The sequence below is a fragment of the Echiichthys vipera genome (assembly GCF_963691815.1).
Source record: "Echiichthys vipera genome assembly, chromosome: 23".
Classification (NCBI taxonomy): domain Eukaryota; kingdom Metazoa; phylum Chordata; class Actinopteri; order Perciformes; family Trachinidae; genus Echiichthys; species Echiichthys vipera.
Window position 1 is genome coordinate 6480497 of NC_139848.1, and position 10637 is coordinate 6491133.

The following is a 10637-nucleotide window of genomic DNA, read 5'->3' on the forward strand; positions in this document are numbered from 1 at the left end:
ACATATTTTGGAGTTAAATAGGATCTTTGGAAAGTCCTGGACAGCATCGTCCACTCGGGAGAAACCAAAAGAGACAAGCGCTTCAATAAAAAAGTCTGGAAAATGTAAAAATAACCCCCCTACTGTGGCCCAGAAAGCTTCGCATCTGCCTTAAAAGGAGCATGTGCATGTAAACACGCTGTGTGTCATGTACTGCGCTGGGCAGTCGGTGTTGTTGTTACAGCTACTCACTGCCCCACTGCGAGATTCAGACAGTTTCAGTACAGGCAGATATGTCCGTCACCCTCTTTTATGACAGCTGTGTTTTTCCAACCATTAGCTGCAACAACGATGGTTCCTTTGGGACGGCTGGGAGAGGAGACACAGAAGTATCAAAGAGAACAGAGCACTGTTTCATGTAAAGCGTGAAGAAGAATAGGATACGATGCAGAATGAGATGTGAAGTTGAACCTCCTGAGAAGAAAGATCTGTGAAAACCTTCCAAACTAAAAAAAAAAATAGACAATTTCTACCATTTATCGGGAAAACAGGGAGCTGAAGTTGGTGTGTATGTTACAGGTGTTGTCCCAGAGGGTTAAAGGTGGCCTTTTAGCATTAACATTGATGAAATGACATAAGATGTGCAGTATAGTATAAACAATAAAAAGCTCATCTGTCCCCGAAGGGATGAAGATTTTACGTTTCTTTGTTTTTTCCTTTTTTTGCTACGCCAGCGACGAGGTAATCCCCTCATTTCTGCCACACTGAGCCTCTAGCTTGACTGGGCTCTTTTAATATTGTTAATAATATAGAATATTTCAACTTATATGATCTTAGTCCCCCCCAAAAATAGATGTATAATCTATCAAACTGATCCCCAGTGGATTTAATGTAAGATAATATTTCACAGGTCATTGAAGACTGTAGGGGACAGAGTCGTCTCACTGAAACCTTCCTGAGAGATTAAGAAAACAGATGTGGCAACAACATCACCTGTTCTGAGATAAATATATATATATATATACTGTATATATTAACATCTGATCAGCTATAAGTGTCTCAGTGATCCATGTTTATCATCATATTCCAGCTTCACAAACATGCTGCTCCTTTTTCCAGCTGAAAAATAATAATAAAAAATGTTCCACAAGAAATAACTTTTCTTTTTTTTTCTTGTCCCAGTAGCAGTTGAGCTCTGCAGCCTTACATGGTGAAAAGCCAGACTGCTCTGACCAAAGACTGGAAGAAAGGAAGATGCAGAGTGAGAGAAACAACTTGACTGATACAGAAAACCACGGCGGGCCAGAGAAAAACGACAGCACCTGAGAAGAGATCTGTTCTCTCCTGAACAAAGAGGTAAGTCAAGAACACACATGTAAAAACCTGTAACTGTCACATTCATCATAATCTGCCCTATAATGGATCTACTTTCTAATTGGATATTCAGACTGAAAGCAGCACTAAACTGCATTAAAGGTCCCATATTATAAGACAGGAGATTTCCATGTGTTGTTGTTAATTATAAAGCAGGTCGACGTGCTGCGAAAGTACCACACAGCCCGTGTTCAGAAACTGTGCCTTTAAACGAGCTGTCAGAACCTCTGTACGGTTGTGATGTCACAAATATACTTTATACAGTATATGTGTGTTCCACTCATTCCCCCCGCCGCGGAAGACGCAGACACAGCGACCAATCAGAGCAGACTTGGCTTTTTCAGGAGGGGCTCTTAAAGAGACAGGCGCTAAAACAGAGCGTTTCAGACAGAGGGTGAGTTCAGGGATATTCAGACAGACAGGAGGAGAAAAATGTGTTTTTGGAACATTAAAGCATGTAAACGTGTTCTAGTAGAAACCCAAAATACAAGTATCCAGCTGGCGTGTTGCTTCAGGTGGCACTCAGACAGTGAAGTATTGGTCAGGCAACTTGAGTAACCAATCCATTAGAAGAAGAAGAATTCCTTTATTAGTCCCGCAATGGTTACACACACACACACAGGCCCGAAATACACACACACGCACAGACAGGACCTATATACATGCAACTAATGGAGAGATGTCAGAGCGAGGGGGCTGCCAGTGACCAGCGCCCCGAGCAGTTGGGGGTTTGGTGCCTTGCTCAACAGCACGTCGGCAGTGACCAGGAGATGAACTGGCACCTCTCCAGCCACCAGTCCACACTCCATTCATGGTCCACACAGGGACTCGAACCGGCAACCCTCCGGTTTCCAGCCCAACAAAGTCACCTACCAGAAATTTGTTTGCATGCATCTGCACTCGAGCCCCTGCTCCGTCGTTCAAATGACATTTTTCATGCAGCGCTGTTGTCTGTCTGAACATTGTCTTATTCCTTCCAAGTCGCTTGGCTAAACATTACTTTACAGTATGTTGTAAATGAACCAGGAATGTTTGGCGCCACATGTCAGCTGTGACTTTACAGAAGGAAGTGTTGAGGAAATAAGACCCTGTCCTAAGCTTCCCTCCTCTCCTTTCATCCTGCACAGAGCTGTAACTGGAACTAGTATTAGACGTTAATTGATTGCATTAAAGCTCATACCACTGGCATTTATTATGCTTTTAAAACCCTCCTCGACATCGTGTTGATACAATTGTCATATATTTCTTGTAACACACGGGAAAGAGGTAGAGGAAGAGAGATGGATGATGGGAGAGAGGAAGAGAAAGGGCATCTTAGGGGTGCAGAGGGATGGAGGGGAGGGTTTACCCCATCAGCTGTGTTTACTCTGGAGGACTTACTGCTGCTGTTGGCAGCTTCACACACACATTCTCGCTTTCCCCTTTTCCCTCTGCCTGTTCTCCAGATATAGCCAGCTATGTAGAGAAGCCTACAACTGCGTAGCTTTTCCCCAGAGGCCTCCGTCTGAGAGCAGGGTTTATCTGATCTGGGCTTTTGAAGCACAGTACCGACCCAAGGCACAACAGCTCGCCTCTGAAACCCACTCTAATGACATTAAAGTGTTTGTGAACACAATTTTACAAAGATTAAATTCAGAACAATCCAGTTTGGAAACTCAGGTGGGTTACATTTCTTTTCATTTGAATCTTTTCTGAACAAAAATTGAATAAAGTGAAACCAGTAAACAGGAAAGTAAAAAGAAGAAAAACAAGCGAATGGGATCCTGAGAGATAAATATAAAATGACTCAAATGATAAAGTTCATGTTCAAAGGGACAGGAAGAAGTCAAAAACGTTTCTGGTCCTATCCCCCCTCTTATTTTTTATATTAATATTTATAATTATTAATCATAAACAAAGTGAAAATTCAGTTTGAATCAGTGCAAACAAGAGATGGAGAAGAAAAATAAACTCTTCAAAGACTAAACATTGATTTCTTATGAGCTGGAGAACTAAAATTCTGTTTTTTAGTTTGTTTGTTGCTCTTGTTTTTTCTCTTTGTTGCTGTTTTGCTGTGACTTGTTTTAACCCACGAGTCAAATACCAGATACCGACTGATTCAAACTGAATTTTTACTTTGTTTATGATTAATAATTATAAATATTAATATAAAAAATAAGAGGGGGGTAGGACCAGAAACCTTTTTAACTTCTTCCTGTCCCTTTGAACATGAACTTTATCATTTGAGACATTTATTTATCTCTCAGGATCCCATTCGCTTTTTTCTCTTTTTTTTTACTTTCCTGTTTACGGCTCATTCACTTTGTTTAGTTTGTATTATTATTGTTTTTCAACGTGTTCAATAAAGATTCAAATTAGAAATGTAACCCACCTGAGTTTCCAAACTGGATTGTTCTGAATTGAATCTTTGAGAAATTCTTTTCACAAACACTTTAATGTCATTAGAGTGGTGAGCTGTTGAGCCTTGGGTCGGTATATTGGCTCTTTCATCATCACAGTTGTTCTAACAGCCTTTGTCGTAACACAGTGTAGTTTTGTTTTGGTTCTTATTGCTGTTTGTTTTTTCTCTTGTGTACAGTGATGTATACCTTAAAGGTCCCATATTATGTTCATTATTAGGTTTATACTTGTGTCCCAAGTATAAACATGCTTTAATATTCAAAATCATCTGCACTCTCTGCATCTCTGCACCATCATTGCAGCCTGGGAATGACTGTAACGGCACTGCAGCAGCACTCTCTACCTACAGTATGTGTGTATAGTACAGTTGTGACATCACAAATGTACAGAAGTCCTGACGGCTCGTTTAAAGACACAGTTTCTGAATACGGCCTGTGTGCGTTTCTCTGTGGATTGAGAGTTTTGATACTTTCACAGTATTTATATAACACCTCAACTTGTTTTATAATCACAAAGACATGGGAATCTCAGTTTTTACAATGTGGGGCCTTTAAAATCTCAAACTGACAGACCAAGCTGAGGTTTTAGCTTTGTTAAAATGGTTAATTAACCCATCACTGAGCGAAAATACCCTGATGTTTTAGACACAGCGGTGGCTGCATCACTATGCACTGAACCTAATGAAACGACCACATGAAGCTTAATGATGATGATCTCATCATAATGATAGGTATTTGGGTTGTTAATGCATGTGTGTGTGTGTGTGTGTGTGCGTGTGCGTGTGTGTGTGCGGTTGAATATTTAAATGTCAGTGAAGTTCAGGAAGTTCCACAGCAGCAATAAAAAATACAACATGAGAGACATGTCGGACGTGACTGACTGCGTTTACAGCCTGTAGGGGAGCACGTCAGTCTGACTGATCAACATCTGACACAACACACACACACACACACACACACACACACACACACACACACACACACACACACACACACACAGAGCAGGGACGGTTCTTTCCCTGTGGAACCACATTGAATCCAGCAGCCATTTTATTTATTAACATGGAATCGCAGTGTGTTGCTACAAAGTTGTCTCCTATGAATTGCATTCATAGTCAATCATTAGCTTTTGTTGTGGTCTGTGGTGTTGTGTGGTAATTGGTTTTCAGGGGGCTTTTGAAACCTGCAGACCCCAGCCAAAAGTATTGATCTGGATGATTGAGGAGTTCTGGACAATTTCAGACGTGTTCCTTCTTGGAGCATTTCTTATTTTACTAATGGTTCTTTATCCTAGCTGAAGCCGTAACAGAGCCTTTTTCGGAGAGAGTGAGCTAGTCATACTGTACACCCTGGAGATATCCAGACTTTATCCCATAATGACTCTTTGCATCCAGCCTGCTGAGGTGTCTTTGAGCAACACACTGAATCCCTCCAAGCCGCAGGGATCCAGCGCTGCTCGGCTCAGAAAGCGATAAAGAATTCGCTCCTCGGGGATCAAAAGTTCCACGGAAAAAACAAAATGAAGTCTCCCCAGTTACTGAATCCTGTCTTAGCTGCCAGTTTAGAGACACGATGACACAAATCTCACGCACCCAGTCCACTGAAATCCAGATCAGCCATCCTCATCTAAACTAAAAGAGATGAAGCACGCCCCATCTGAGGCATCCACCTTTCACATCTGCTGAAATCAACCACAAACCAAACAAACCAAACACACCCAAGCTACTAAATATGAAACGCCACAAATCCAACAGGCACAATAGTTGGCATTCTCCAGTCTTTTCAAATCCAACACCTGATGTCGACTCTCGAGCGGCTCAAATGACTTTAAACCCGGCCTGCTCATGTACCACAATAGACAAAGTGACCACAGCACGCTACTGTTGTAACACTAATCCAGACATGTGCTTCCTGCTTATTCAATAAAACCACATTAAACAAATGCAACCGGCCAGGCATCCCGAAATACAACAAATCCGCTGCACCTGATGGCCGTCGTCCCCTGACACGTCTCCAAAATAATCACTCAAATCCAGCGTCTCCATAGGACGGCATTCCCCAGAGAGACCCGGCAACAATCACTCAAATGCGACATGCCTCGGGACACTCAGCCTCTAAAAATAACACGCATTTTTGGACACACTTGTCATTCCTCCCAAAAATAGAAACACAAATCAACGTGGGGCCTATCCACTATGAGATCAGATCTACAATTGCAGTGTGTGTTCATTTTGGTTTGGTACAAAATACTTTTACTACATCACGGTTGTGTTATGAGCGTGTGCGAGCAGCAGGGAAGGGAATTTGTTTTGCAGAAAAATGCATTAAAGTGCATCCGGTTGTGTCGTTGATTTCAGTCATCTTCAACCGCTTGTCCCTGTCGGGGTCGCGGGGGGGCTGGAGCCGATCCTAGCTGACAGCGGGCGTGAAGCGGGGTACACCCTGGACAGGACGCCAGTCTATCACAGGGCACATAGAGACGAACAGAGACAGACAACCATTCACACCTACGGGTGATTTAGAGTCATCAATAAACCGAACACCTGCACGTCTTTGGACTGTGGGAGGAAACCGGAGAACCCGGAGAAAACCCACGCAGACACGGGGAGAACATGCAAACTCCACACAGAAAGGCCCCAGCCGGGATTCAAACCAGTAACCCTCTTGCTGTGAGGCGACAGTACCATGTCTCCCAACTTGATTTAACAAAAATAAAAAAGCAGCAATAATACATTCCTCGTCAGTCCAGGAAAGTAAAATATCTTCTTTACATATTCTATCAAATCTGTCATGAATGAATTAAAGTATCACTGAACAGCGTCAGTGCACAGTGACACTGTTCCTCTGGTGACGTCCTGAGGGGATTACAGGATAGTGGTGGCGTTGTTGATAATGCTGGCTACTAAATGCGTCACCGCGGCCGGCCGGTCATTAAGAGCCCTGTTGGCATTCTTTCCATTGTGTCATTAATATTGTGTCATCACATCGAGTCAATAAAAAGACTCACAAAGGCAGCTGCAAGAGTACAACAGGCTGCGCTGAACTGGTCTCTGTTGGGAGTCTTTTCATTAAGATGCAGCCATGCAGGTCGACAATGGCTCTAAATCTGATATAATTAATTCATATGGAGAGCGAAATGACCCCGTGCGGCCTTTCTTTTACTGTTGTTGTCGATTAAGACGTGTCCTACAGTTGTTTTTAGTCATTTCATGCAAATGGCACATTTATTTTTAGGGCCCTTGGGGGTCTTGAAGAGACAGGCGCTAAAACAGACAGAGGGTGAATAGCACAGGTATATTCAGACGGACATTATGAGAAAAATAATGTGTTTTTTGACCATTAAAGCATGAAAACACAAGAATGAACCTGAAAATGAGCATAATATGGACTTTTAATACCTGAAATTACATTCCTTGAGTGACTTTTGATTAATCAGAGCAAAGAGACAGACAGGAAATGATAATCACAGCCTTTCCCAACTATTTATGTTTATTTATTTACTTGTAAAGACTCACTAAAATATACTCATGGGGCCATAGCCATTGGTTTATAAATACTGCACTGAGGTCATGAGTCAAGTGTACTTGGGAAAGTTGAGCTAAAATGCTACAAAAAGCCTTGTTTTTCTTCTTGGAACAAATGCTGGAGGCTGTTTTTTTGTTTTTTTGATACATTATTCTGAAATGAGTCCCATGGTCCTCCCTTTGAAATGAAATCAACATCGGATCGGATGTCAGTTGCATCCACAGGACAGACCCTGTGGAGCCTGCAGGGCTTCAGAGGGTCTGTCTGAAGGGCATTCGAGCCACAGTTTGAATAGTTGAAGGACGCTCACTCTGCTCATCACAACACTTCTCAAGAGTGAGAAACATTTGGTTTGACGCAGTCTTGTTCCACTATCTGATGGGCTTCGGTTACCGCGTTGAGAGCGCTCTGATATTATGATGAGGTCATCTGCGCGGCTGCGATTGGTTGTCGAAGTTAACGTAGAGGAGTGCGATTGGAAGCAGGGGTATCTAAAGGGTGTGTGTCTGATGTACAGACAAGTTGGATCAGAGCAGTGGAAAAATACCTACTCTATTTATAAAGGCCCATTTAACAGAAGAGGGTCATCTGTGTCCCTCACAGGAACACAAACATCCCGTCTGTCTGCTGCTGCCGCCGCACTCCATCACAACATCTGACCTGGACTCAGAACTACCCGGTTCCCCCTCTTTACATGTTGTCATACAAAGCACATTTTATAGGTTTTACATCCTGGTCTGTCAAGTTTATAGACGCAGTATACACAAACTGAGCAGGGACCAAATCCAACCAGGAGCTGCTTCCATCTAAACCCCTGTGCGTCTGCTTTATAAATAGACAGATTCCAGATGAGCACAGTTGTTTCTAAGTTAAAATATATATACATGTTAAACTTGAACAACCCCAGCTCTGGCAGTCTGATCCCAGACCCCACCGCCTCCTCTCCCGATCAGCAGACTTTCTGTTCCTGACATTATCGCTGCAGCTGTGAGCCCCGACGGTGGGGTTGGTGCTGGCTGAATTTGATTTGCTGCTGTTGTTAACTGAAGGCTCTTTCTCAGAGCTGCAGTCCTCGCTCTCCCTGGTGAAACACCTTTGCAATGGGCAGTGTATCGAAGGGAGTGGGGTGCACCGGCTGCATTAGATAAACTACAAACACTTCAATGCATCCTGAAGAAAACAGCTCACTGTTGGTCATTGATTTCTGATGCTATTGGTGTGTTTTTACATCTGTAACGTCTGCAAACACAGTAGTACAGCAACAAACTATTACATTATACGTCCCAAGTAACATCATTTCAGTTCATGCAGCTACTGACATACATATTTGTCTTTGGACATTTAAACTAACATGTAATGTAACGTTACTTTGATAACAGTTGTGAGTGAATCATTTTGAATGTGGTGTAATGGTGCCACCCTGAGGCAACGGCACTTGAGAAAATCACTGCTACTTTTTGTTGCCACATTTACCATTAAGTGATAATAAGTATTTTCCTTGGTGGCAAAAACTCAATCAGGCAGCGTTTAAAAAAATCCTGTTATTCAATTCAGTTCAATTCAATTTTATTTATAGTGTGTGTCTTGACATCTTGACAAATACTATGAATGAAATGATGCTATGAAATTTGGAACAGGACATTTATAGTCCTCAGAGGATGAATCCTGATCATCAAAATCCTATTTTTACCACATTTCACCATTTCACTGGGGGTAACAAACACTGCAATTCAATTCAATTTTATTTACAGTGCCAAATCATAACAACAGTTATCTTAGGGCACTTTACAGAGTAGGTAAAGACCACACTCTATGACTTATTCATGATTTACACAGACCCAACAATTCCCCCGTAGAGTACGTATTTAAGCATTTAAGACGTCACATTTATATCACGTCAGTTGCTTTAAATGGCAGAGGAAGTTGTTGTGGTCTCTTGAGGTTGTTAGTGAGTGTGTGTGTGTGTGCGCGTGTGTGCGTGTGTGTGTGTGTGTGTGTGTGTGTGTCTGCTGAATGCTCACATGAATACATTTAAATAAGGTGAGCTAAGTTCCCACACAAGGAAATCCAGAACCATGTTTAAAACTCATTTAACAGGAATTAAAAGTTCCTCCGAGGTCAGGCTTGGTTCATTTTACCGTGCAAAAATAAGATTGAGAAGAACATAACCAGCCAGTTATGAATGAAACATGCAGTGAACAGGGGAGCGTTAATTACAGAATGGAGATTTATTTAATAGCTGTAATTCAGGGTAGAAAGCCAACCACAAATAGTAACAAAAATAGGATTTAATATGATGAGAATTTCCCATAAAACGCAGAATTTAACTACAAATTTCTGTTCGAGATCCGAATCCGAAAGAATCCATCTGCAGGAGGATGTGAAACATGATTGAAAGAATTTCTCAAACACACTTTTGGTCTGAGCAAAATAACAAGAAAGAAGTGGTGTGTTATGATCACGCAGCTCTACAGCTAACGTGTCCTTTCTCACTCCCCAAACTCATGCACAGATCTGTTCCTACACATGCTCAAATCTATTTTTGTATGCTTATGCAAATACTTTTGTTGTTAAAATGAACGAGCTGAAACCGTTGCACATAGAAAGTATGGAAGACAAACAGATGTAGGTGTGTGGACGGGGAAGGACACAGAGTAAAGGGTCCGGCACCAGGACCCAGACAGGGAGCAGAGTAATATTACAAGAGTTAATGTTTAATTTAAATTGTAATATTTCTACCTAACCTTCAAAAACAAGCAAATATACATTATACATATCAGCTTCTGATGAGTAAGGAAATATTTAGCAGAAATATTTAAATGTGTTATTCACTGTTGATATATTTAGATCCTTTACTGCACAACAGGTAAAAGCCAAGCACTCAAAACCTCCCTTAAGTGAAAGTATAGAAGAAGAAGAAGAATTCCTTTATTAGTCCCAGGAATATGGAAATTCAATTTTCACTCTATTGTTCTTTCATTTTACACACACACAGGCCCGAAATACACACACATGCACAGACAGGACCTATATACATGCAATTAAGGGAGAGATGTCAAAGCGAGGGGGCTGCCAGTGACCGGCGCCCCGAGCAGTCGGGGCTCAACAGCACCTCGGCAGTGCCCAGGAGATGAACTGCCACCAGTCCACACTCCATTCATGGTCCACACAGGGACTCAAACCCGCAACCCTCCGGTTTCCAGCCAAGTCACCTATGGACTGAGCTACTGCTAATTATTATCATCACACTGTTGTTGCTGTCAGTGTTTTCCTTTTATATTGGATGATACTAGATTAATATTCCTGCTGCTTTAATGTGTATGTTGAAACTTTCTGCTGTAGGTGTTAAATGTAAAAGTG